Raw genomic sequence first — 27,649 nt, 5'->3', positions numbered from 1 at the left:
TGAACTAAAAGATACCACAAAAATATAAACAACCAAACTAAAATATATAGTTTATAAATTAACATCTAAGCTACGAGTATCTATGATTGTTATTAGGAGGGGATCCAACATTGATCTGATTTCTTGGAATCAGTTTTAATTACAATAAGCCATGAATCATATAGATTCCAATTCTATTGAGATGTTGTCATCTGACATATCTTCAATTACTTCCTCTTGAGCCGTATCAAATTCCCATTCCCAAACGTCAAATCAGTCTTCTGCTCTAAAAACATCAATCCAATTCAGAATAAGAGGAGGGCGAACATGCATAAGTCTTTAATTGTTGTAAATTTTATACTAAATATTATTTTATTGATGATAAATTATATATGGATTTAATTTTCATTTCTTTTTTTTTAATATTTTAATATAACATTTTTAATTTTTTTTTAATAATACTGTATTATCTAATTGTAATTTAAATTCTATCTTAAAATAGAGACATGACAACATAGCATTCACATACTTGTCATCATATTGCTTTGTCTTATATTCCAACCTTGTCTATGTAAGGAAGGTCGTATATGTACATTTTATTGTATTGCATATGTTGTATATGTATATTGTCAATGATATTTATCTACTATGTTTTGTATCCATCATTGTAAATTCATACTCTTTCTTTTCTCGCTTGCAAAAAGAGATTTTGGTTTCATAGCTAATCTTAGGAGCTTAATTCTTTGAGACTTTAATACTTCATACTCAAATGTTACCATTTTTTCAAAATATAGAGTAACATTTGTAATGCATATAAACCTTTAAAAAAAAAAAAGTCCTTATTTTGAAAATAAAAGGAGATGAAAAACTCAAAATTCGAACGGATCTAAGCATATCAAATTCATTAGCTTCAAACAAATGTTTAACACTCCATCCAAAAGGCACTTAGTTGCACACAAATAGTAAAATTACAAGGTAATTCAAAAATCTAAGAAAAAAATAGATATATCTTGCATGTCTCTTCAGACATTGTGAATTAACTTTCATATGTTTTAAGTTTGACACATTGCCACTACCTACAATAATGGATATGGATCCTACATGGCATGTGATAAATCTCAGAATAGAAGAAGTGACACGTGATAGTTAATGTTTGGTAATTTCTTTGAGGGCTAGAAAAGTTCACTAGTAAATATAGGATAGCTAATATTGGGTAAATACACATTGTTCAAAGATGAACCATGTCACCTCACTAGACCATAATCACTACATTAGATATAATTTGACTCAAAAGAGACCACAAAAATATAAATAAGCAAAATAAAATAATAACTAAAGGGCCTAAACTTTTCCTTGAGCATTCGTCTATGATCAAAGGGCCATGTCAACGAACAAATCCTTTGACCTCTGTTCCCTTTTCCTCTTCATAGTGTGCCAACCATCATCACACAAACAACATCAATCTCCCACCCAACAATATTATACTTAGTGAAATGCTCATGGTCATCTACCCTTGAAACATCTTGTTGGTCCATTGATATCCTTACTCCCACTACCTCAAGTACTTGAGAGCCCACGTTTGTCTTTCCCTTCCAAGGTTTTAATCCCTACTCCCTATAGACACACCTTATCTACCCCAACTAACAAGGAAGGTTGTTTATTTGGAAGTATATCTTGTGCAGTGGGCCCTATAACATTTTGAATCATTTCCACCATTACAACCTAGGATAGTTTCTTTTGATTTCCCCTTTCTTCTATACAATATAGTGTTGATTAGTCACATCCTTCTACCAAGAAATATTCTTCTATGATCTCACTTTGTCATGTTTTTTAGCCATGTGATCTACCTGAGAACAAATTCTGCATCTAAAGGAGATACCTTCATAAGCTAAGACATGTACCCAACAAGCCTTCTAGATGTTTTAATCTTAATTTTAGAAAGAAGGCCTTCATCAATATTCATTTTCACTAAAATACTTGCTTATAAGTTTAGTGGTACATATTTGAAGACTTCTTGTCCACTAACATAAAGTTCCCCAATGAATCCCTAGTTACCTCAAGAGAAGAATAAAACCATAACTGAAGTGTCACATTCGGGAGCCTCACTCAAATTGGAGTTTTCTCAAACACTTCAACACTGGGTTAAAAATTGGGTGCCAAGTTTTAGGCATTAAAGAAAACTTGTCTTCCCAACACTACAAATGATCACCAAAAATCCTTTTTATGTCTTGAATTTTTCCAAAAACTATGGTGACATTTCCCTTCGGAATAGGGTATATCTGAAACTACTCAATTAGACTAGGTTCCTAATGGTAGAGATCAAGGTTTGCAGTTTTATATGGAATACCACAAGTTTAGATATTTTAGAAATAATATTAGTTTAAAATGATTTATTTAATAATATAGATCTTTCTAGTTTTTCTTTTGGATAGGTGATTAGTTGAAGTCTAGATTATTTATTATTCATTTATTATTATCAGAATTATTATTATGTGTTATTTTGAGTAAATTTGAACCCAAGACCTTCCTGATGAGAGACACACTATTTACCAATGCATTGTAGACTCTTGCCTAACCAAGCTTTGTAATTTTACAGCAACAATTTTTCTTATTATAAACAAATATAAGGTTTTAAAACTGCCATTAATGTGGATTTGAGTGTGTACACATAATTTAACGCAGGAAAAATTAATCTCTACTTAACTATAGGGTGTGATATTTGGCTTTGATAGGTAGGGAGTTAAAAACAAAAAAAAAAGGTATGTTTATGACACTTAATGGCTACACATATTTGGGACACCAAATTTGATTATGAGTATCTATTCAACTTAAGTATTAATGATAATTTAGGTAAGGAAGCTATTATAGATAATCATTCAATCGAGTGTTCAATATATAAGGACATAAAGGAGTTTTGAAATATTTTGAAGATGGAAAATCTAAATAAATTTACAACTATTAAACTTCTTTCATTCAACATTTGAAAATAAACAAAATCTTTTTTATAGAAGTCATCTCTAAAATTATTTAAACATCTTTTCAATTTAGAGGGGAGGACTCTAAGTGTCCATTCCCTCAAATTCAAGTTCAATGGAATTTGATCTATAATGAAATCATTGAAAAACGTTTCAAACTTCAACCCCATAGACCATTCCTAATATTTTGAAAAACCCCAAATGAAAAATAGAGTACCATTGTCACCTAATCTCCCCTAGGTATATTGTACGAGCGGTTCATTTAAAGTTCGTGGGCATATCAGAAAAGGCCAAGGTAACGATTGGCAACGATTTCAAACGAGAAAGAGATTTAGGAGCGAAAAGCTGCAGTTATTGACAAGTGGTCAGACTGTGTGAAAATGGCGAGGGGAAAGGTGCATCTGAAAAGGATTCAAAACCCTGTAAATCGCAGGGTTACATTCTCTAAACGCAAGGGAGGACTGCTGAAGAAGGCCGAGGAGATCTCTGTTCTCTGCGAGGCGGAAATTGGACTCATCATTTTCTCTCCCACGGGAAAGCTCTTCGAGTTTGCCAGTCCCAGGTAAGGAATCCCCCTTTTCCTCTCTCGATTATGTTCTCCAAACGGCTGAAAATCGCAGTCTATTTTGTTTCGAAAGTTAGATAACTTAAAGATGTAGAAGCTTTTACTAGCAAATAGATACGACATCTATCGAATAAGATAAGTGTAATGAACCAGAAGAAAGTTTTCTTAGCGGTGCATTTTTCTTTCGCAAAGCATGACTGAAAAGGAAGAGGTAGAGATAGCAATCAGTGTGTTTGAGAAACCCTAATTTAATAGTCCCCGTACAGCATGGAGAGCAGTGTATTAACTATGTGCAATTTGTGTTGAGATTGAATGATCACCATAGCCGAATTCGTAGTTCAATTCAAAAGTCTTGCTAAAGTTTATATTCACATTTGAAACATGCATTGTCATCATTCCTTCAATGGAGAAGTACTACTGAGCTAATGCTACAACTTGCATGACTACTCTTGAACTTTTTCTTCATATGCATCTATGATAACCACGTACTAGTCGTCCACATATTGTGCTCTATACTACTGCCTTTGAAAATATGTGCCCCTTTATACTCCTGCCATTCAATTTTAAAATCAATTATCTTGCTGAAAGGGTACTTACACTTCTTAGGTGTACCCTCAATTGTGTCACAACGACCTAACCATGCTTTGCCTCTAATTTTCTACTATAGTTCCACATGTCAAAGATATAAAGTTACTTGTTGATTTGTCATGGAGACATACCTTCTTCCTATGCATCAAGAACTTCAAAATATGGTTCCTTATACTTCGAATATAATGATTAGAAGTTTCACATCTTATAGTTTTTCTCTTTCATATGTGAAAGGTGGATGAACACATTTAGTAGGTAATTGAGACCACAACCTAATAGCTTAAGAACAATGACATGACTAATATTGGCTACCATGAGAATGATTTTGACAATAAACTTTACATTGACTAAAGTATTGTATATATAGTCTAGTTCTATGGCACCTTAAGCTTATGGATATTTATAAGGCATAAATACTATATCATTTCAGTGCTTCCCTCATACATATCTTCATTAAATCTAATAAATTAAATATGCAAAAAGTGTCTCTTGAAAATTCTTTGAAATTGAAGAAGAGGAATAAAAAACCATTGATGGTACCTTTTCTTGTCCTAGTAACCATATAAGCCAAAAAAAAAAAAAAAACACGTTCTTTAAAATGCCACCTTCACCCCATTCTTTAAAATCTCACACCCCCCCCTTCCTCTTTTTGGAAATTGGAAACCATAATAATAGATACTCTATACGTTTCCACCGTGGGGTTGGGATCCCTCTCATATGAACCAAAATATACTTTAGGAATAATTCATAAGTAGAACTCTCTTAATAAAATTTAGCATACTATACATATGATGTGGCACTTTGCTTATAGTGCCCCTCCCCACCTCATGCTACATAAGATCATTATCACTTGTAAACAATAATAAAATCTAAACTTTGATTTAAAACCTCATTTATCTTTGGGTTTACTACTTATTGTGTTACTTAACTGGTGATATTATTGTCGTTGTGCCCACCAAGGTTCAAGCCCCTATTTGGACCATTGTAATCATGTGGTTGTGTATTTGTTGATCCATTGTGATCATAAATTTGAGCATAAAATTTATTAGTTATGGATGATGTCCTTCATTTGTGGCCTCACTGATTAATAACTCTAGGTCAAAAGATGTGGGGCTAGTTCATGTATCATACCACTATCATGTTAAAGTTTTTACCAAACAATTATTTTAAAATTTAAAAACCTTCCCTATCCAATTACATCATGAAGATTGCACTTTTGTAGAAGGTTGTGTCCAACAATAAAATTTTAAACAAGCATCAAAATTTTACATTCAAATATTTTGGAATGAAGCGAAAATATTCAAGAGTTATTCTAACAGAGTGATTCTAGAGAAAGCCTTATAAAATGCCTAAGAGATAGAAGTTTGGAGTAAGTCTTGAGTCAGTTATGTAGCCAGGGATGTACAATGATCCTACGTTTAAGGGATGATAAAGTTCTGAATCATGGTATCCTACATGCAAAACCATTCGAATATACATGATGTGAAAAAATTTACTACTAAAGAATAATAAAGTTCCAAGTCAACTGGTTGTAGAGACCTTGACGTCAAGTGTATCCAAATTTTATTGTTATTCTCAAAATATTATTACAAAGGTATAACTAGACTTGTAGAAAGAACAAGGATGTGAACTAATTAATGAGAAGAGAAGACATGATTCATATTAGTTAATAACACATTTTATGTTTTGTGATTCATGCTAGATAAATAAGAGTCAAACAAGTCTAGCAAGGTGCATCATAATAGTCAACACACACTAAGGAAGGCTACAAAACAAAATCTCCATTTATTAGAAAATCTAAAAATGTAATCAAAACATGGGCGTTGAATTGTGGAACATGCAAAAATTTAATACAAGACTACAAAATGGATGGTGAAGTGTCACTAAGAACAAACAAAAAATATCTTTAAGAAAGATAAAGATCCATATGAATTTTAATAAATCTTCAACATGAATGAGATATCTTTATACCAATTTATGTGTTCCAAGCTAGGAAAAAGATCTTTTAAAGGATTTTTTTTCTTCAAGACATGAAGAGAAAGTTGTAAAGAAGATATATTGTAATAAGCATAAAGGGATCTTTATAAAGGATACATGACTAGCACAAAAGAAGGAAGATACCTTAGTCTCAAGATATCTACCTGTATTAAGAGATGATACCTTTAGTAAGCATACTATTTTTAATAATAAGAAAAGGGAATGAGATCAAGAATACAATCCTTCCAAATTTCTTGGAGATGAGATTCTTGATGAAGGATTGCACACTTTCAATCACTAGAGAGAGATAATTTAAAATATATATGCTTTTACGCAATGGAGGTGTCCCCAATTCTATGGAAGAAAGGAAAACTATTAAATAGTATACAACTTAATAAAGAAAATACAAATCCTAAAGAAGAACAAGTGCTTGAAAACTACTCATACCCCTAATATAGAGACATAAATAATTAGGCTATTATATTCAATTATCCAAGTGTAATTACAAATGATGTTATACTACCATGAATTAGAACAAGTCTCAAAAGTTAATCCACTAGTGTGACATAGTGAGGAACAACATAATATAATAAATATTATTTGGAAGGAATAATTGAAAGAAATGCCACTTGTTGTCTCTTTTCATATGGAGAACAATATCTAACAGATCTAATTTTTTGAACGTTATAATCTAAAACACAACATTCACTAGTGTCATGCCTATGCATTTGACAATACACACAAATAGGAAAAACAAAAAAAATTGTGTCTCCATTTCTCATTTATTCTAAGGTCAAGGGATGGTAATAAAGTTGGCATTAAGAAGGTTGAACAAAATAATCTCTTGTTTGGATAAAAAGTTGGGAGAAGACATAAATGTATTAGATAATGGGAGTGTGTGTATATAATGGAGGTTGGAAACGTAAACCCTCTCTTGGAAAAGTTTGATGTAGATATCTCACGAACCTCAATTCTGCATTCCATACTATTATGGTAAATAATGAATGTGTTATTAATCTCTCTCTCTCTCTCTCTACACGCACATGCACATGCACACGCACGCACAAATGTTTCTATAACAAAAAAACACAGAAATACAAAATATTCTGAAGAGAAAGATAAAGTTTTTATATTAAACATAGAAGATTAGTGACCATTAGAAATAGAAGTAAATCTACATAATAGAGAGAAATAAAAATAGAGAGATTTAATTCTAATACATACATCCAAAGCCATGTCCATTCATGCTTACGAATACACTCTGGTTCTAAATATACCACAAAATAACCTTCAAATCTAGAGTTTATCCATTCTTATAAATTTGGACTGCAGAACATTGGTTTCATATTTCTAGAGTATACAAGCACAAATGAGCATCAAAGCAAACTAGAGAAGTAGGGTATAACTATTATCTTATCTCATTGTCTAAACACAATAATGACTAAGTAAAAATGTGAAGAACAAAGAGATATATGAGGTTTTTCTACCTCAAATGGAGAAAAAACAAAAAAAATGGATGAGAATCACACACTTTGTGAAATCAAATGAGCTAAGAGGAAAATGGGAGAAATCATAAAACGAATCCAACGATATACTAACCACAAAATTTGAAGTCTTTAGTAATACCTATCAAGCAAAATTCAAATTTATCAACAAAATGATTTGAAGAGCAAAAAAACAATTAAAATATATGAGTGAACATAAGAAGTATTTTAACGATTGTAGATAAACTTTCAATCAAAGTCAAAATGGGCTAAATCTTAAAATCACTTAGAATAATAAATAGAAAACTAGTTAAATAACTCAAACATAACATGGATTAAATTAAATTAATTCCAACTAAATGGAATACTACTGTAACAAAATTATATAAAATAGTTGTTCAAATATATAAACATGTATTTAATGATCTAACTCAACCATGAAAATTGTAGATGCTCTATGATTCACAAATAGATATTGATCTATTACATTGTACAAAGAGGTCCAAACTTTACCCCTATGGTGATTAGAAGTATACTATAATAATTAAGGATACACCATCTATGTAAAGATGATATTGACTAAAGTCATGAATAACCAATGTTACTATCTTCTATGCCGCTATTAACCATAAGATAGGATTACACCCATGGAACTAGGTGAAGCTGATAATTAGTACATGCCTACTAAAACAAGTTCAAGTTAAGTGTAGTTTTTCACTGTATAAATAACCAAAGCAAATATTTCAAATTCCAGAAATTAAACTAATGAAAGGATGTTTTAGCTAATGTATTTGAATGATACAAAATAATTTCTTTCATGTTTAATCCTTGATAAACATCATATATAATTATTTCATTTAAATTAAAGTGGCAAATAACATTTTTGATAATTAGAGCATATATTAATTAAAACCCAAAATTTGCTAGTAATCAAGCATAAAAAAATATATCTTAGTGACCATTGCTACATACATGAGTAACGCCCAAGAAAACATGTCAAGATAAATATATAATCCAATATCCTTGGATCTAAATTGAATTAGATACCGTTATATAACATCATAATTTTTATGGAATAAACACAAGAATGTACGACTCACAACGCCAATATGAAAATATGACAATAGAAAAGCGATGAACTCCCATAAAATATTCTTGCTTAGGTCCAATTACCCATGAGAAGAAGTCTACACAACTCACATTAACAACCTTAGAAGGTCTAACATCCCTAACTAGGCATGCAACAAGTAACTAGACAATCCAAATTGCCAAGATGACATTAATTCATGTAAGATTCAACATGATTGTATATAAGCATATACTAATCCGAGCATACAGTGTGTACCACCAACCACATAAAGCCAAAAATAAAAGATCACATAATAGTTCTCATCTAATGACATAAAGGTACCATCAAAATATAGTGCCAAGTTGCATATATATACTCATGTCATGTAGGCAGAAGATAAGAGAGATATTGTGTCCCCCCCAAAGGATTAGGGTTAGTAGGATTGGAAACCTATTAACGCAACACACAAATTGATTCAAGCTAATTTATCCATCAGATATTATATATGATTCATTAAACATGAATGCAAATTTTTAACTCTCATTACTTTCCATTCACCAACTTCTATCTATAATGTTCAACAACTCCTTAAATAACAAAACAATTCTCCAAACCAAAAAATTTAGAAAAATACCCTTTTTGGCAGATTTTTACAATTTTTGAAATTTTTCATATTTGGTAACCTTCAAAAATAACTCCTAGAAAGCTCAATTTTTAGCTAAACTTTCCTTATACTATAACAAGACAAATTGCCAACTAACCCTTAGCACATGATTATATCTCTTTGCTATCATTGTCAACAAATCGTCGTCAAAGAACACACTAGGAACGACCAATTATCCAATGTCAAACTCCCTAGCATTGCTCATTGGTGTATCGTATTTTCTTTGACAAAACCATTTTTTGAACAATTTGAGTCCACCCAATATTGTCTCGGCGTCTCTTAACTAGTTTTCCTTGTCATAAAAATATCACCAATCAATAACTTGGGGCTAGATTAGGAACTAGCTCTTTTCCTTTAGTTGCTTCATTGGTGGAGAGGGGTAATTGTTCAAAGAAATCATCATGTACATTACTATGTTGGTAGTCTACCTTCCCAGAAAAATCTCTTCGCAGAGGCATTTTTATCAATTGGATAAAGGTGAGACTAGAAATTTTTTAGAAAATAGAAGTTTTAGGCAGTTACCCACAAATTTCTTTATCCAACAAAATACTTTGTTTGCGATACTTCACAGTATGGAGAATTCAAACTCTAAGCTTTAGTTCTCTGTATTTCAAATATCTTTCTCTTTGTTTCAAATCTCTTTCACGTTGTAACTGGTTATGAATCAAATTGTGGATTTTATGCAGATTTCCATAACATGAATTCGCTTTGATACACCATTAATGCTCAACAGTTAAATTGTGCATGCTATGTCAAAAGTTTGAAAAATGGCCGTTGCTATAGGCATGATTGGACGGACTTGTTTTAAACCTAATGACTGCATTACATTTTACTTAGTTGGACACGTGTCAAAACTTCGTATTGTTGCTTTGACTAAAACTCGAGGACTTTCATTATGTGAGAATATGATCATTGTCGATCCTTTTGCATCCTATGATCATGAAATATTCTAGTTGATATATTCCTTTTAAGACTTGGCTCCACTAAGAAATGCATCACCACATCGCATTCTCAGTTTAGTTAAAAACCATGCATCTTCATCTTGCGAGAATGCGACTGTTGTTAATCTTTATCAGACGAATGGTTAAGATTTCTACCTGTGACTGTGTGCTCAACATGACCCACTTAGACACATGGTGTGATGAAGGATGCTCCCCTTAATACCATAAACACATCACAAAAATAAAGAAACAAAAAAAAATGCAAGAACAAAATATGGACTTATTATTTGTGCTACAAATGCGGAATTACAAAATTCATAAGTACAATATGCTAACCCACATGGGCGCCTTCATTACAGTAATCTGTAGGACAAGCTACGAACTATCACTTAGAGCTATCATAGAGAATGTTCAAGCTTTTCTTAAATAGGCAATTTTATGCCACTTGGGAAGGTTCTAGACATTAAAACTTAATACCTAGGGCCGACAACCCTAACAAAACATATAGAGTCAGCTAGATACATCTTTGGCAATTATTGAAATATTTTGGGTAGCCCAACTTTAGAAGGCGATAACTCTCGAACCGTTGCTCCGATTGGCTATTATAACCACTTTTCGAAAATGCGAGGTTTGAGCTACAGGCTTGGAACCTCATTAACACCCTTCCGTTGAGTTTTCAAACCTCATTTGGGCACTCTAAGGCCTCCAATGGTGAGCCTGAAGATTTTTTTGCAAATTTTTCCACTGAAAATCTGCAATAGCTTCTTCAATACTTAAGTTGGAGCAATGATATTTTTATAGTAGTCTTATAACTCTAAAATAAACCTTCCTATATAAAATGAGGACATCTCGAGCTCGTATGAAAAACTTATAAAAATAGCAAGTTCCCATAAATAGTAACCACCTTGTCTACTAGTCCTTATTAAAATAGAAAAGATTGAAAATAAAATATTTTTTGGCGATGCAAGATTGCTCTTACACCCAAGATGCTCCTACGTCATGGTGAGTTCTCGCATTCTCGCTTTCGGTAAACTTCAAACACTTTCATTATGCGACAATGTGACAATCGTTGATTACCTGAAAATCTGATGGCTATGAGAGGTCGATATACTTTGTTACATTCAACACATGGCAAATCAAAACATGCCACCTGGAAACATATGCTGGCAATATCCTTTTGCTGCTCATAATAGGAGCTGGCCCCATAGATTCAACTTGTCAACATATCACATTCTTGCTTTGGTTAAACATTCTGGATTTTGGCTTTGCGAGAATACAAGAATCATTGATCTTGATCTGAATCTATGGCTGGTAAGATGCTTTCCATACTGTTTGAATGCAAGAAGAGCCCATAGGGACACTTATCGCTTTGTCACAATGTCACACATTTTAAATTGCTCACATCTTCATCTTGCAACAATATGAGAGTGATCAATTTTCCTTTTGATCAATGATCAGGAAAGATATACTTTATTCTATGTTTTGAGGACACGCAGGGACTTGTGACAGTTTGTCATATTTTCATGTTTCTTAAACAACAAACACTTTTACTTTATGAGAATGCGATGTCCATTGATCAAGGAAGAGACCAACGGTTACAAAAATAACTCACCAAAAAGGGTTTTTAACAAGGAAAAACAAGACACGGGATAACCACGATTTTATTAAGATAATATCTTTAATATCTTTATTAAGATATTATCTCCTTAATTAAATACTTTCTATAATGGTTAACTACTTTTTTGTAGTATGTCTTTCTGTCTAGATAGGAATATTTCCTATCTTGTCTTCAGTCTAGGTAGGAATGTTTCCTACCCTATCTTCAATTTTCTTTCTAATTTTATCTTCAGTCTACGTTGAAAAGAAACAACGTCCTTGTAATTCTTTATAAGGAACACATTGGTTCCTCTGTTAATCAATCAATCATCTGGAAATCCGTTAATCCACTAATTCTTGAATCTTGTAACATTCTATCAGATTCAATACTTAACTTTTTTTGAAAATTTTATGATTTGTTTAGAAATTATCTGCTACAAATTTTTTGAAGTTATTTGAATGGCTTTTCTCAACAACCCGTCTATGGTTTCCATTTTTGAGTAATTTGTATGCACAAATCCCTTCATTATTTCTAGTTTTAACTAGGGTTTGTTCATTGTTCAGGATCTCTGCTAAATTATATTTTTTCTCTTGCCTCCCAACTGGAAAAAAATGCATCCTTTCTAGTTCAGCAAGCTGAAAATCATGGCATCACACTACATTGCAAATTGTGACTTCTAAAATCGCACCAGTTATTGCTCGCATTTTTTCTGCAAACCCTCTATTAGATCATTTGTACTCATAACCTATTGTTCTGCAAAATCGTGTTTGATATCCTTGGCAAAGCTCGTGATTTTTTTCTACAAATCACGTGTCCAAATCATGCGTGTCTGAAGTAGCTTGCATCTGTATATTTTCAAGCACATTTGGCAGCAAAATCGCGATTGTAGGGTCAAGGATTAGTTTTTTTTGTCTCCATTCTTCATCATTTGTGCTCTCCCTAGAGAAAGAATCCACCATTATTATCAAGAAATCTAAGTTCTTTCAAGTTTTTGCAGCCAGGGCCATTTTTTTTGAAATGCTAATTTTTGTGGTTGGAATTTTTTTTTGACAGCAGATTCTTGGTGGGTTTTTTGAGAGCTCAATTTGATTGTTGTCTATTTTTTTGGGTGCCTTGATTTTCGAGCTAGCGGATCCAAAAAATGACAGCAAATTCCTTCTAAGTTTTTTGAGCTCTTTTTTGGGTCACTCTAATTTTTTTGGGTCAGCTAGGAATTTGCCTTGAAATCCATACTTGTTGCATTTCAGTCTTGAAGTTTGTACCTGAATTCTTCGAAATGGCATCTTTGACTAATTTGATGTTGGAGGCAGTGTACGATTCAATGGCCACAATTATAACCACTAGAAGTAGCGCATGTTAACCATCTTTGAGTATCGTCACTTGGATGAGCTTGTTCTAGGCACAAAGACTCGTTTGACCTGCAACCAAGCAGAACAAGACAAGTTTGATGATTTTAATTGAGAGGCTGTTATGCTTCTTAAGCACTTTGTTATCAATGATCAACTACCGCAGATTCCTTTCGGCAAGTTAGCTGCAAAAATTTAGAAATATTTGATGGAGCTACATGAAACATCTGATGAATCAACTATTCTCCATTATGATGGATGAACGTATGTCTTTGCAACAGCATCTGACAAAGATTAAGGACATTCGTGATCAGCTCGAAGCTATTGGTTGGAAAATGGAGGAAGAGGCTATGGTAGTCATCACTCTTAAAAGTTTACCATCATCCTATGAGCACTTCATAGAAACACTCAAAATTACGTCAACTAATGTTGATTTGAAGTTTGTAGAATTATTCACCAAACTTCTGCAATAGGATCGTTGGAAACAACAGTTTGGCAGTAGTGCTTCTACAACCTCCTTAAAGCAGGCATTTGCTGCAAAATCCTTTCAACAAAACATCAACAACCATCAGCCTTCTCAGCCTTTCTAGCATCAACCTTCTCCTCAATCCCTGGATGGCTCTAGAAGGAAAATGTACAGTGTAATTACTGTCATAAGTTTGGCCATATGAAGTTTGAGTTTTGGAAATGTTTGGCTGCCCAAGCAAGGCAAAATGCTTCCCAGCCAACAACACAAGTTGTCGAGCTTCTTGATCAAGGCAAAGCTACTTTTTTTACCTTTTGAATCTGTTTTTGTTTTTCTAGGTTTGTTGATTTTCTCCTTAAAAACCATTTCATGTTGTTTGTAATACGCAAGGTTGCGTGAGATTTTGGGTTTTACCATTTTTTCTACAAAAATGAAATTTTGTAATTGTAATATTTTTTGAGTCATAGCACTCTTCTGGCAGAGCTTCTTGGTTTTAGCATTCTGTAGATCTAGGGAGGGTCTCAGTTATCACAGAATGTTCTGACATCCGTATGTTGACCATTAAGGAAGGGTATCAAGATAATATCTTTAATATCTTTATTAAGATATTATCTCCTTATTTAAATACTTTCTCTAATGGTCAACTACTTGTTTGTAGTCCGTCTTTTCAATCTAGATAGGAATGTTTCCTATCCTGTCTTCAGTTTTATTTCTAATTTCGTGTTTAGTCTATGTTATTTCTTTTAGAAACAATGTCCTTGTACTTTTTTATAAGGAACACATTTGTTCCTCTATTAATTAATCAATCATTTAGAAAATTGTTAATCTGCAAATTCTTGAATCTTGTAACATAAATAACCATGGGTTAAAAATAAGGTATGAGCTAATACAAAATGATAATTTCATGGAAGGAAATAAAAATATTCACATAAAACCTTATAATAATAAAATTCAAAAGGTATTAGGGCTTTTTCAAATCTTCCGCCTCAACGTTAAAAGGTGTGGACTAACACCTGATGGAGAGCTTCTTCACTCTAGTACTTCTCTGCTCTACCAAGGCTACTCCTAGCCTATCTAGGGTTCCTATTGCAACCCCAACCTAGATGATTCACTTGCGATCCCCTATCTCCAAGAAACTCACCAATCAACTTAGGTTTCAATCCTTTTCACTCCATAACCCCAACTATGCATCTTTTGGCCTAGTCAACTGAATCTCCACTAAGTGCATTTAAAGGGTCAAAATCAAGCTTACACCATCTTTCTATGGTTCTTGATGTTTTTCACTTTATTCTACATCCTTTGGGTAGGTTTACCATAGCCACAACTCCAATTCTCCCTATTAGCCCTTATAGCCTTAAGAGCCCCTATTAGCCCTCCTAAAAACAAGGAACCTTCATTAACTCACAAAAACTCTTAACAAGGCCTTTTAATATCTCTAGGACTTTGATTACTAATGTCCTATGCTTGAATGTTTTCTAGGTCTTAGGCCCTTGTGGTGTCCATATAGTATGGTTCAAGAAAACCCTTGTTTCAAGGGTTTCAAAGGCAATGACAGTGAAAGTCTTTCTAATTTCTCCAAACTCCACATCCAACCTCCTCCATTGAGTTATGAACCCCTGGTATCCTACTCCATCATTTCCTAAGCAAGATTGGCATGTGTCAATCCTCTGTTCTCCTCGAAACTCCATTACAAGCTTTCATTGCACCTTGCCAAGCCTTTCTTTCTTGCTTAGATATCGCTTGTAAAATTAGCTACCCGACTTCCAAAAACCCCAAAATCACTATATACATAATGTACAGGGGTTATTGCTTGATTTCCAAAGCCCATGGTGTTTTGACCGTGGAAGTTCAAGCTATAGTCATTCGAGTGTTGGTTATCCAAAACTGGATAGCAGGAACACAAATCTTAACTAATTTTGCAAACCTTATAAAATAAATGTTCAAGACCAAAACAACTATGCACAGTATTAGCACATGATCTTAAGACACTACCCCATTCAAAAGAATAAGTTATTCAATCAAGTTTCTTTGCCCAATCCTCCAAAATTGCATTTTCTAATCACAAAATGCTTCACATATAGGTGATGTTTGTACAAGTGTATGTCAAACCCTTGGAAATGAGTTGGAAGGTGTTCTTATAGGCTCTGTTAACAACCTTATGCTTTGGTTTGAGCCATAACTACCCATGTTGCCTATTTTCCAAAATTGTGTACAAATTGCTATTGCATTTTTTGCAAAAATTGCAAAGTTGTCAATGAGCAACTTTTTGACAACTTTTTCAATTTTGCAATCTAAGCCTCCAAACTTGACTAGTTTGGTTTTCACCTCCATAAATTGAACCTAGGACCTTTAATGGCCTCCTTTGAACATTTTTTGCCCCATTTTAGGTTTTTTGCAATTTTTTCCTCATAGAACCACCTTGAGCAATTTTTAGGCTTGACAAGACCTAGTTGCACAAAACATGACTCGCACTCCACTCTTACCTAGCCACACCTCCTTACCCTAAGTTGAAACTTTATTTTTAGCCCTTATTTACTCAATGGTTGGTTAGACCATTTACAAACCAAAATTTGACTTAGGGTTTCACCTTGCCCCTAGGTGCTCTTGCACCATTCCCCCCCTGCAAGAAGAAGCCTAAGGTACTATTGGAGAGAGGAACTCCTTGTTGATGCCATGCTTCTTGAAATCACTCTCAGCAATCCAAGTTGCTTCAGCTTTAAGGATATCTAACCATTTCATGTGATGTTATTTATACACCTTGTTCCTTGTACTCTTTTGCGCTCTAGAATCTAGTATCCTCTCCACTTGTTGTTGCTTCTTTTTAGGTACCTATAGGTCTGAGATATCCTTTCTTAACTCTTCTTGATACTCTACTTTATCCACCCTTGGACCTTTGTAAGGTATTAGATCTTTGACATTGAAGATGAGAGAGACAGCCATGTCTTTGGGTAAGTCCACTTTGTAGGCATTGGGTCCATACTTCTCAAGTACCTCGCATGGCCCAATCCTCTGCATCTGCAACTTGCTAGGGATACCCTTCTATAACCTAGCTTTATTCAAATAGACCATCATCGATTCTCCCACTTGAAATTGTAGTTCTCTTCTCCCCACATCATTCTTCTCCTTCATTTTTTGCTTTGCCTTCATCAAGGTTTGCTTAACCTAATCATGCAACTCTTTCATAGACTACCAAAAGTCATTAGCATGCCCATTGATGTTTTCATGTGTTGGTAGGTCTCTTAGCTCCATTATGCCCTTTGGATGTGTGCCATGGACTACTTGAAAAGGACTTAAGCCCATTGACCTATTCGTGCTATCATTGTAGGAAAATTTTGCTCGAGGTATGACTTGCACCCAACTCTGCCCATACTCCTTGGTGAGATACCTTAAGAGGTTGCCTAGGACGTTGTTAATGACCTCTGTCTTCTCATCTATTTGGGGATGGTAGGTAGAGCTATGAGCTAGGTTTGTACCCAACATCTTCCATAGGGTTTTTCAAAAGTGCCCCATCAATCTGACATCTTTGTCAGCTACTATGCTCCTTGGTAAACCATGTATTTTGATGACCTCCTTAAAGAAAATATTAACTATATTGCTTGCATCATGTGTTATTTTGCATGGGATGAAATGGCTCATCTTGTTGAACCTATCTACCACCAAAAATACACTATCTAGCCCTGTCCTATTACTTGGCAATCCTACTATGAAATTGATATTGATGCATTCCCAAGGCCTATTAGAAATGGGTATAGGTTGGTAGAGTCGTGCATTTGATGAAGTGCCCTTTGCCTTTTGACATAAGCCACACTGTTCCACATACCTCCTTACATCCCTTAGCATATTTGGCCAATAGTAGAACCTTTCTACTAGGTCTAGGGTCTTGTTATAGCAAAAATGTCCATTCATACTTCCATTGTCCTTCTCTTGTATGAGATTTGCCCTCATAGATTCCCTTGGGATGAACAATTGTTGACCCTTGAATAATAACCCATTTTGCAAAGTATATTTAGAGAAGTCACTATGGAAATTATTTTCAAAGATAACACATACCTTTTATGCCTCTGAAAAATCAGTGTGCTGCTCGTATAAGTTCTTGAATTGATCTAGTACCATGTTCTACAACTTGACCTCTTGTATTGTCAACAACCTCCTGCTTAAAGCTTCTATCACCTTGTTATTGGTGTCTTTCTTATTTTTAATAGTGAAAGTGTAGGACTACAATAACTCCATCCATTTAATGTGCCTCAAACTAAGCTTCTCAGGTGAGTTGATAAAACTTAGTGCTTGGTTGTCACTAAAGACAAAAAATTCCTTAGGCAATAGGTAATGCCTCAGACGCAGTGCAAAGCCAAGAGGATGCCCAAAGGAGATGTCCAAACCCCTAGCAAATAACCACACAACGGAAACTCAACAACAAAACAACAAGAATACAAGATCTGATACCAAATCACAACTCTTTATTCATAGACATAACTGATTACATGCAATATGCCCAACTGTAAGGTCTTTTGGGTTAGGGCCAAATACAAATAGCAATTACAAAATTAGTTTTGCAAGATCCAACAAGATCCACTTACAAATCCAATCCCAACTAGTCCAAATACACAGCTGGATAAGAACACCAAGAAAAATCCACACTTGTACCCTTAGGTCCACCAAGTAGTCCTCTAGCTCTCAAGCCGTAGCCCTAGCTCTTCAAAATTTGCATCTAAACTTCATCCCCTTCTCCAAGCTGGAATGATAACTACTAGTAAAGACTCTGCAAAACCCCTTACTTATACCCAACTAAGCCAAAATTTGGCCCAACTTATTACAAACTAAATTAAATCCCTTGCGTTAAATATAGATCGAGCCACAAGTCAGCCACAACAAAAATTAAATACCCATACATATATTAAATGCCAAAAGTTGGCTTACAGACAACTCGGCACTAACAAAAGTAAAACCAATATTGGCACTTAACACATACATGAACACTCGACATCCACTAGAGAACTCGGCAGCAACAGGTTCATTTGACGCATGAAGAAACACTCAACCAACACAAGATTGCTACAGTAATTCGGCATCCACTAGGAGCTACAGTAACTCAACATCCATTAGAGCTATAGTAATTCAACATCCATTAGAGCTACAATATCTTGACATCCACTAGAGCTATAGTAACTTGACATCTACTAGAGCTACAATAACTCAACATACACTAGAGCTACAATAGCTCAATGTGCACTAAAGCTATAGTAACTCAGTATACACTAACCAACTCGACAGAAACATAGAATCGAAAACCATTGGCACATAGCTCCAACATGCAGGATTGCAAGAAAGCCTAGGATTATCATGCATTAGCCTCCATTCCTTAAGAGCTTGAATAAGTGCATAGAGTTCTAGGTCATATGTTGAATACCTTGTCTTAGCTTCATTAAACCTCTCACTGAAAAATGCCACAGGCTTGCCCTCTTGGCTTAAAACTACCCCAAATGCTATTTTACTGGCATCACACTCTACCACAAATGACTTCTCAAAACTAGCCAAAACCAATACTGGTTGAGTTGTCACCTCCCTCTTCAATCTCTCAAAACTCTCATCTGTTACCTTGGTCCATGTGAATTTGGTCTTCATGTCTACTTTGATGGTGTCATTCATTGGTGCACAAATCTCACTAAACCTCCTCACAAACTTGCTATAGAACTATGCTAGGCCATGGAAGCTTCTTACCTCAGTAGAAGATATAGGAGTAGGTCAACTTAAGATTATCTCTACTTTACTCTTGTCCATTTTCAAACTTCCTTGGGATACTACAAAACCCAAGTATGTTAGCTCCTCCTTCATGAACTCACTCTTCTCAAGGTTTTCTATCAACTTTTCCTCTTGAAGATTCTTCAACACTATTTCTAGGTACTTTATATGCTCCTCCTTTCTTTTACTAAAGATGACGATGGCATCTAAGTATCCAACAACAAATACTCCTAAATAGTCTTTCAAGACTTCATTCATGACTCTCATGAAGGTACTTGGTGTATTGGTAAGGCCAAATGGCATTACCAACCACTCATAGAGATCCTCAATAGACTTAAATGCAAACTTTTGTTGGAAATTTGATTGAAAAACTCATTGTTGAAGATCAAAGAGGGAGATTGTTGCAAATAAAGAAAATTGTTGTTTTCAATCATTGTTTTGTCATTGATGTCAGACTTGTTATTTGTAGGAATGGTATTTGCTTATAAGATCTAAGTACTATCACTTAGTTGATTGATGAAGAGGATTTGATCAACAAGATGTAACCAGAGCACCTAAGGGAAAGGTTGCGTTATGATATTGTAATGAAGTACAAGGATCAGTTAAGACAATGGTTAAATGATGTATTGATAACATATTCAAGGATATAGAGGTTGGTCACACTTAGAAAAATTAAAAGAAGAAGTTGCAACAAGGATGACTGCAAAGCTTAAACTAAGATCATTAGTGGGTGCCGAGCAAGTTAGTTGAAGCCGAGAAAATTCTTAGTTAGAGCTAAGTAATAGAAATTCTAGTGTGTGCTGAGTGATCTTCAGGTGCTGAGTGAAGTTTAGGTGCCAAGTGATCGTTAGGTGCTGAGCATCAGAAAAAACACAGTTGATGCCGAGTAACATAGTATGTGCCGAGCACTAGTATTTCAATAGTGCCAAGCTGCTGCATTATTTCAAATGACAATTCGCCAAATCTGAGCTGACAAAGTGGTTACCTTGAATTTTTTGAATGAGTTGGAAGATAAGCATGATGTGTTGGTGACACAAAATTCTATGTAAACCGTTTTTAGGTGAATTCAAGAGGATTATTCAAGAAGTTTCTAGAGGAAACAAAATATGGTTTAGATGCAATAAATCCTACCTAATCCATACGAATTTAAATTAAAGAATGGAAGAATCAAGTGGGAAAAGGAACTCCAAGACTTCTATTTAAGGAGTCATAGACTAAGAAGCAAATATTGCTGATGTTGTTGCTGTTGAAGTGCCAAATTGTGAAGTGCTTAGAAGGGTGTCAAGGAGAAGACATCTAGGAGAAGGAAGAGCACAGAGGCTTTGCTTCTACGAGTGGTCATGAAGAGATGATTGCATTGGTACATTGAGCATGGGGACTCAAGGAGACTGAGCTTGAAAGGAGGGCAAGCTATCAAGAGTTGCAGAGATTGAAAGCTAGGCAATGATACGAGTTGAGAAGTGATTTGAGATCTACAAGTTAAGTTGTATGTTGTAGTCAAGTCAAGATTTTCTAATACTCTCTAGCAATTGTATTAGATATGAAAATCTTATGGACTTAGGTTGGTTTAATAGCCATTTGTAAATCTTTTAACAGAGTGACATTCCAAATGAATGTTCTAAAGTCCTCTAACCAGGTCCACTTCTAACAGGGTGGTTAAATCCTCTAACAAGGTCACATTTAATAGTGTGTTGTAAGCCTTTAACAGGGTATCACATTAGAAGAGTGAGAATTAAGTAGCATGTTATTGGTGGTTTTTCCCAATTGGGTTTCCACGTAAATCATTGTGTTAAGTGTTGATTTCTTGTTTGTTATGCTTGTATGTTGATTTACAGTAACGTGCTGATTAGAAAAGTTAAAGGTTGGATGAATGAATGGTTGAATTGGCTCATTATACTTAGTGAAAAGTTTGAATAGGACATTTGGATGGTGAATAACTGATTCACCCCCCCTCTCCCCCAGTTATTCTAAAGCATTTTTAACAATTGGTATCAGAGCCATCTATTGATTTAGTTTCAAGGTACTAGAAACAGGAAGATCAAGATGTACAAAAGAGAAGTTCCCAAGCTTAACAAAGACAACTTTGTTGCATGATAGAGTTTGATGAAATTGCACCTTGGATCAACAGGTGACTATGCACAAACCTCAATTGGAACAAAACATATAAATCCAGTAGGATCTCTTACTGTAGATGATTTGAATAAAAGGGAGCACAATCAAGCAATGCTAGGGATTGCCTTTGCAATTAATTATGTAGAATATGATGACATCAAATATTGTGACACTGCATTCAAGATGTGGAAAGCCTTATTAGATATCTATGGAGGAGATTAGAATGTCCAGAGAGCAAAGAGAGAAAGCTTAAGAGGAAAGTTTGATGACATGAAAATGAAGGAAGGTGAAAATGCTGCTCAATATGTTGCAAGAATGAAAAAAGTGATAAGTGCAATAAGAAGTCTAGGTGGTCAATTGGAAGAAAAAACTGTCATTAGAAAATACTTAAGAACTCTGCTCGCTATCTATGCTATTAGACTTTTAGCCATCCAAGAGCTAAGGTGTGTACAAGGAAACACACTAACCTTTGAAGGAATAGTGGGAAGACTTACTGCATTTGAATTGTCAAATTTTGATAACTACAAACCTGAGAACTTTTAATCTGCTTTCAATGCCAAGATGACAACACTGAGAAAGAGACATCAAACAAGAAGAGAAGAAAGGGAAAACATGCATCCAGTGATAGCAGCGTAGATGAGGAAAATGTGGAATAGTTGGCTAGGAGATTCCATAGAGGCAAAGGTAAATTCAAAGGTAAGCTCCCTATCATATGTTTCAATTGCAATGAAGTAGGTCATATTGCTGCAAGATGTACATAGAAGAAGAACTATAAAGAAGGAAACAAGTATAGGAACAAGAGGGAAGATGATAGCAAAGACTAAAATGAAAAAGGCAAGGAATGCTACATTGTTGAAGAAGACTTTGATGAGAATGATGATGAAGTAGTCTATGTGGCCATAAAGGATGAATTAGATAAAGATGAAAATTAAGCAAAAACATTGATTACCTAGGTGAACAAGAATGACAAGTGGATCATAGACAGTAGATACTCACATCACATGACAGGAGATAAAAGTAAGTTCATTACCTTTACTCAATATGATGGAAATAGTGTTAGATTTGGTAATGATGCTTCATGTCGAATCAAAGGAAAAAACTCTATTAAACTCACAGAGAAAATTTCATGTGATAATGCATACTATATTGAAGGATTGAACTAGAACTTGTTGAGTGTATCACAGTTAGGCAATGTAGGTTGCAAAGTTGAATTTGGAAAAAAAACTGCTAAGATCTATGACATTGATGAAAATTTGATAGGAAAAGGTGAACAAACTAGGAGTAATTTGTTTTACCTAGATATGGAAGATGCAACATGTCTTGTTGTTAGACTTGATAACATGTGGTTGTGGCATAAAAGGCTATGTTATGTTAACTTTGATAATCTAATCAGCATTAGCAAGAAGAAGGTCAGAGTGTTGCCAAAACTAAAGAAACCTGAAAATACAATGTGCAAACAATATCAACTAGGGAAGATGACTAAGTCTAGTTTCAAAAGCAAAACATACACTTCCAAAGAAGTACTAGAGTTAGTCCATACAGACTTATGTAGTCCAATAGAAGTACAAAGCTATCTAGAAGACATATACATAATGCTATTTGTAGATGATTATTATAGGATGATGAGTGTTATGTTTTTAAAGCAAAAATCTGATGCATTCCAAATGTTTAAGTGGTACTTGGCTAGAGTTGAGAAGGAAATAGGAAAGAACCTGAAATGCCTAAGGTCAGATAAAGGAGGTGAGTTTACATCAAAAGAGTTTGAGATATTCTGCAATAACAAAGGCATCAAAAAGCAAACATCAGCGCCAAGAACTCAACCACAGAATGATATTGCTGAAAGAAGGAATATGTCACTGATTGACTGTGCTAGAACTTTGATGATGGAGAAAAATGTTGCACTAAAATACTGGAGAGAAGCTGTAAGTACTGCAGTCTACACACTGAATAGAGTCTAGGTCAAGAAAGGTACAAATGCAACACCTTTTGAATTATGGTATGGTCACTCACCTAATGTTAAACATTTCAAAATATTTGGTTGTAAATGCTATATTCTTAAAGATGCTAGAAATGACAAGTTTGATGCAAAAAGTGATGAAGACATATTCTTTGGACACTCCACTAGAAGCAAAGCATATAAGTGTTTGATCACTAACACTAACAAGATTGTGGAGAGTGCAAATATAAATTTTAATGAGCATGTAGAAGTTCAAGTTGATGAGTCCAAGAAATCAGAGGATTATAGATCCTTTGTATACTTCTATGAAGGAATGACTTTTGAAGACAATTTTGCAAATCAAGTTGGGAATCAACAACAAATTTTAGTATTTGCCGAGTCACAACTAGTGAATGCCAAGTTGCATTTAGAGGCCGAGCTACAGAATGTAGAGAATGCACATTCTAACTCTGAAATCAATGCACATGAGAGAAATGATGAAGTGCCAGATGAAGAAGAATAATATGACTCTAAAGCTAAAGGATCAAACATGGAAAGAAGGATAGAACCAAGATTAGCCAAGTATGTGAGAAGACATCACCCTGTAGAACAAATCATTGGTGACAAGGATGCCAGACCAATGACAAGGAATAGATTGAGGAATGAACCATTTCTATTGAGCAAGGTTGAACTAAAAATAGTGAAAGATGCACTACAAGATGATGACTGGTATAAAGCCATGTAAGAGGAGATAGATCAGATTAAGAAGAACAAAACATAAACCCTAGTTCCTGGACTAGCTGATAAGAATGTGATTGGTACCAAATGGGTGTTTAGAAACAAAATTGATCAGAATGATAAGATAACAAAAAACAAAGCGAGATTAGTTTGCAAAGGCTATGCACAAGAAGAAGGACTAGATTATGGGGAGACATTTGCCCCTGTTGCAAGAATGGAAGGAGTAAGAACACTACTTGCATATGTTGCATACAAATGTTTCAAAGTGTACCTAATGGATGTGAAGTCTGCTTTTCTGAATGGTATACTAGAAGAGGAAGTCTACATAGAACAACCAGAGGGATTTGTAGATGACAAGAACAAGGACATGGTCTGTAAATTGCACGAAGCACTTTATGGATTGAAACAAGCACCTAGAGCATGGTATGAAAGATTACACAAATATCTTGTGAAAATAAGATTTGAGAGAACAAATGACAACAACAACTTGTACATCAAAGCAAAAAAAGGTAAAGACATTTTGATATCAGAAATTTTTGTTGATGATATAATATTTGGAGGAAAAAATGTTATTTGCAAAGATTTTGCTGATCAAATGAAACATGAATTTGAGAAGTCAATGTTTGGAGAAATCAACTTCTTTGTTGGATTACAAGTACATCAATTGAAACATGGAATATTGTGATCCAATCCAAATACATCAAGGAGATATTTAAAACATTTGGATTAGAAGAGTCAAAACTATTTAGCACACCACTGGCAATAGGACATAAGCTATCCAAGAATGATGAGGCTGCTAAAGTGAATCAAACATTGTATAGATCAATGATTAGAAAGCTGCAATATGTTGTACATAGTAGGCTAGATATTGCATTAGCTGTTGGAATAGTGGTAAGATTTTTTGCAAATCCAAGAGAAAACCACTTAATGGCAGTAAAGAGAATACTGAGATACCTAAAGGGAACTGATGACTTTGGTCTGTACTACAAGAGAAGTGAAAAATTTGAACTAAGAGTCTACATTGATGTAGATTAGGAAGGTAACATTGATGATAGAAAAAACACCAATGGAGGAGCACTTTTCTTGAGAAAGAGGTTGATTACATGGACCAGCAAAAAACAAAGCTGGACCTCACAATCCACTGTTGAAGTTGAATATGTTGCAGCTGCTATAAATTGCACCAATATTGTATGGATCAAACATTTGCTGCAAGGTATGAAAGAAGAGGTAACTGAGCTTGTGATACTCTATTGTGATAATACAAGTGCTATCAACATAACAAAGAATCCTGAATGCATGCTAAAACCAAGCATATTGCAATCAAGTATCACTATGTAAGAGAGTTGGTGAAAGACCAACAAGTGAAGATGAAATATGTTAGCACAAAGGAAAAAATTGCTGACATCTTCACAAAAGCACTACCTAAAGATGCTTTTGAGTATCTTAGAGGTAAATTAGGGGTGGTACCCCTAGCTAAGGCTACTTGAGGCAAAAGCAAGACTGCCTTGTATCAAATGAGCTGATTATTAAAAGATTTTACACATTGATTCAGAAGATGTTTACTTTAGGATTCATGCCTAAAGTAGTAGATGTGCTGAAGTCCCAAATCAGTCGCAAGCAAGGTGACAGAGGGAGAAATTGAATGAACCTACAAAAGCTACACTTGCATACTAAGATGCTAATATGTCTTTGGCATTGTTGTCAAAAAGGGAGAAGTTGTGAGAAACTGATCACATGCTGATGATTTGGTAATCAGAAGTATGAGGGAGATACTGATCAAAAGAAGATAGAGGGAGAATTTTTCAGAAATAATCAAAAGTTGATCATAATAGCAGAAGATGAACAATATAGAGGGAGAAAGACAAAGAACAAAGATACAACAACTAAGAGAGAGAAGTAAAAATGAAGCAATCAGAATAATAAAGGGAGATGTGAAGTTACAATAACTTTTTGGCGTTTGACTTACTGTTCTAACTTAGTTAGCTTGTGGTTAAATAGTTTAGTTTGATGGTTGATCAGTTTGGTTTGCCATCAATGACAAAAAGGGAGATTGTTGGAAATCTGATTGAAATACTCATTGTTGAAGATCAAAGAGGGAGATTGTTGCAAACAAAGAAGATTGTTGTTTTCAATCATTATTTTTTCATTGATGTCAAACCTGCTATTTGTAGGAATGATATTTGCTAATAAGATCCAAGTACTATCACTTAGTTGATTGATGAAGAGGATTTGATCAACAAGATGTAACAAGAGCACTTAAAAGAAAGGTTGAGTTATGATGTTGTAAAGAAGTACAAGGATCAGTTAAGACAATGGTTAAATGATGTATTGATAACATACTCAAGGATATAGAGGTTGGTCACACTTAGAAACATTAGAGGAAGAAGTTGCAACAAGGTTGATTGCAAAGCTTAAACTAAGATCATTAGTGGGTGTCGAGCAAGTTAGTTGAAGCCAAGAAAATTTTCAGTTGGAGCCGAGTAACATAAATTCTAGTGTGTGTTGAGTGATCTTTAGGTGCCGAGCATAAAAAAAACACAATTGATACCGAGTAACACAGTATGTGCCGAGCACCAGTATTTTAATAGTGTCAAGCTGGTACATTATTTCAAATGAGGAAGATTTACCAAATCTGAGCCGACAAAGTGGTTACCTTGAATTTTGTGAACAAGTTGGAAGATAAAGATGATGAGCTAGTGGCACACAATTCTATGTAAACCATTTTAAGGAAAATTCAAGAGGATTATTCAAAAAGTTTCTAGAGGAAACAAAATATGGGTTAGATGCAATGAATCCTAGCTAATCCATATGAATTGAAATTAAAGAATGGAAGAATCAAGCAAGAAAAGGAGCTCAGAGACTTCTATTTAAGGAGTCATAGACCAAGAAGCAAATGCTGTTGATGCTATTGCTGTTGAAGTGCCAAATTGCAAAGTGCTTAGAAGGGTGTCAAGGAGAAGACATCTAGGAGAAGGAAGAGCACAGAGGCTCTTCTTCTACGAGTGGTCATGAAGAGATGATTGCACTGGTACATTGAGCATGGAGACCCAAGGAGACTGAGCTTAAAATGAGGGCAAGCTATCAAGAGTTGCAGAGTTTGAAGGCTAGGCAATGGTATGAGCTGAGAAGTGATCTGAGATCTACAAGTTAAGTTGTATGTTGTAGTCAAGTCAAGATTTTCTAATACTCTCTAGCAATTGTATTAGATATGAAAATCCTATGGACTTAGGTTGGTTTAATAACCATTTGTAAATCCTTTAATAGGGTGGCATTCCAAACGAATGTTCTAAAGTCTTCTAACTAGGCCCACTTCTAACAGGGTGGTTAAATCCTCTAACAAAGTCACATTTAACAGTGTGTTGTAAGGCTTTAATAGGTCAGACCTTTCACAGGGCATCACTTTAGAAGAGTGAGAATTGAGTAGCATGTAAATCACTGTATTATGTGTTAATTTCTTGTGTGTTATGCTTACA

At 34.6% G+C, this 27,649-nt stretch overlaps 1 pseudogene across 1 annotated transcript in view; it reads left to right on the top strand.

Annotated features, from left to right (window-relative positions):
* Positions 1-3,213: 3,213 nt before the first annotated feature.
* LOC149564732 (MADS-box transcription factor 23-like) overlaps positions 3,214-27,649 on the top strand; it is a 233,676-nt pseudogene continuing 209,240 nt past the window's right edge. Inside the window, exon 1 of the transcript XR_016361907.1 lies at positions 3,214-3,516. The product of XR_016361907.1 is annotated as an MADS-box transcription factor 23-like (transcript). The remainder of the gene's footprint in view (positions 3,517-27,649) is intronic.

The sequence above is a fragment of the Cupressus sempervirens genome, chromosome 3 (genome assembly GCF_028749045.1).
Source record: "Cupressus sempervirens isolate cs-2001-9-10 chromosome 3, ASM2874904v1, whole genome shotgun sequence".
Lineage (NCBI taxonomy): Eukaryota > Viridiplantae > Streptophyta > Pinopsida > Cupressales > Cupressaceae > Cupressus > Cupressus sempervirens.
The sequence above is the reverse complement of the archived record's forward strand: the minus strand, read 5'-3'. Positions and strand labels throughout refer to the sequence as shown.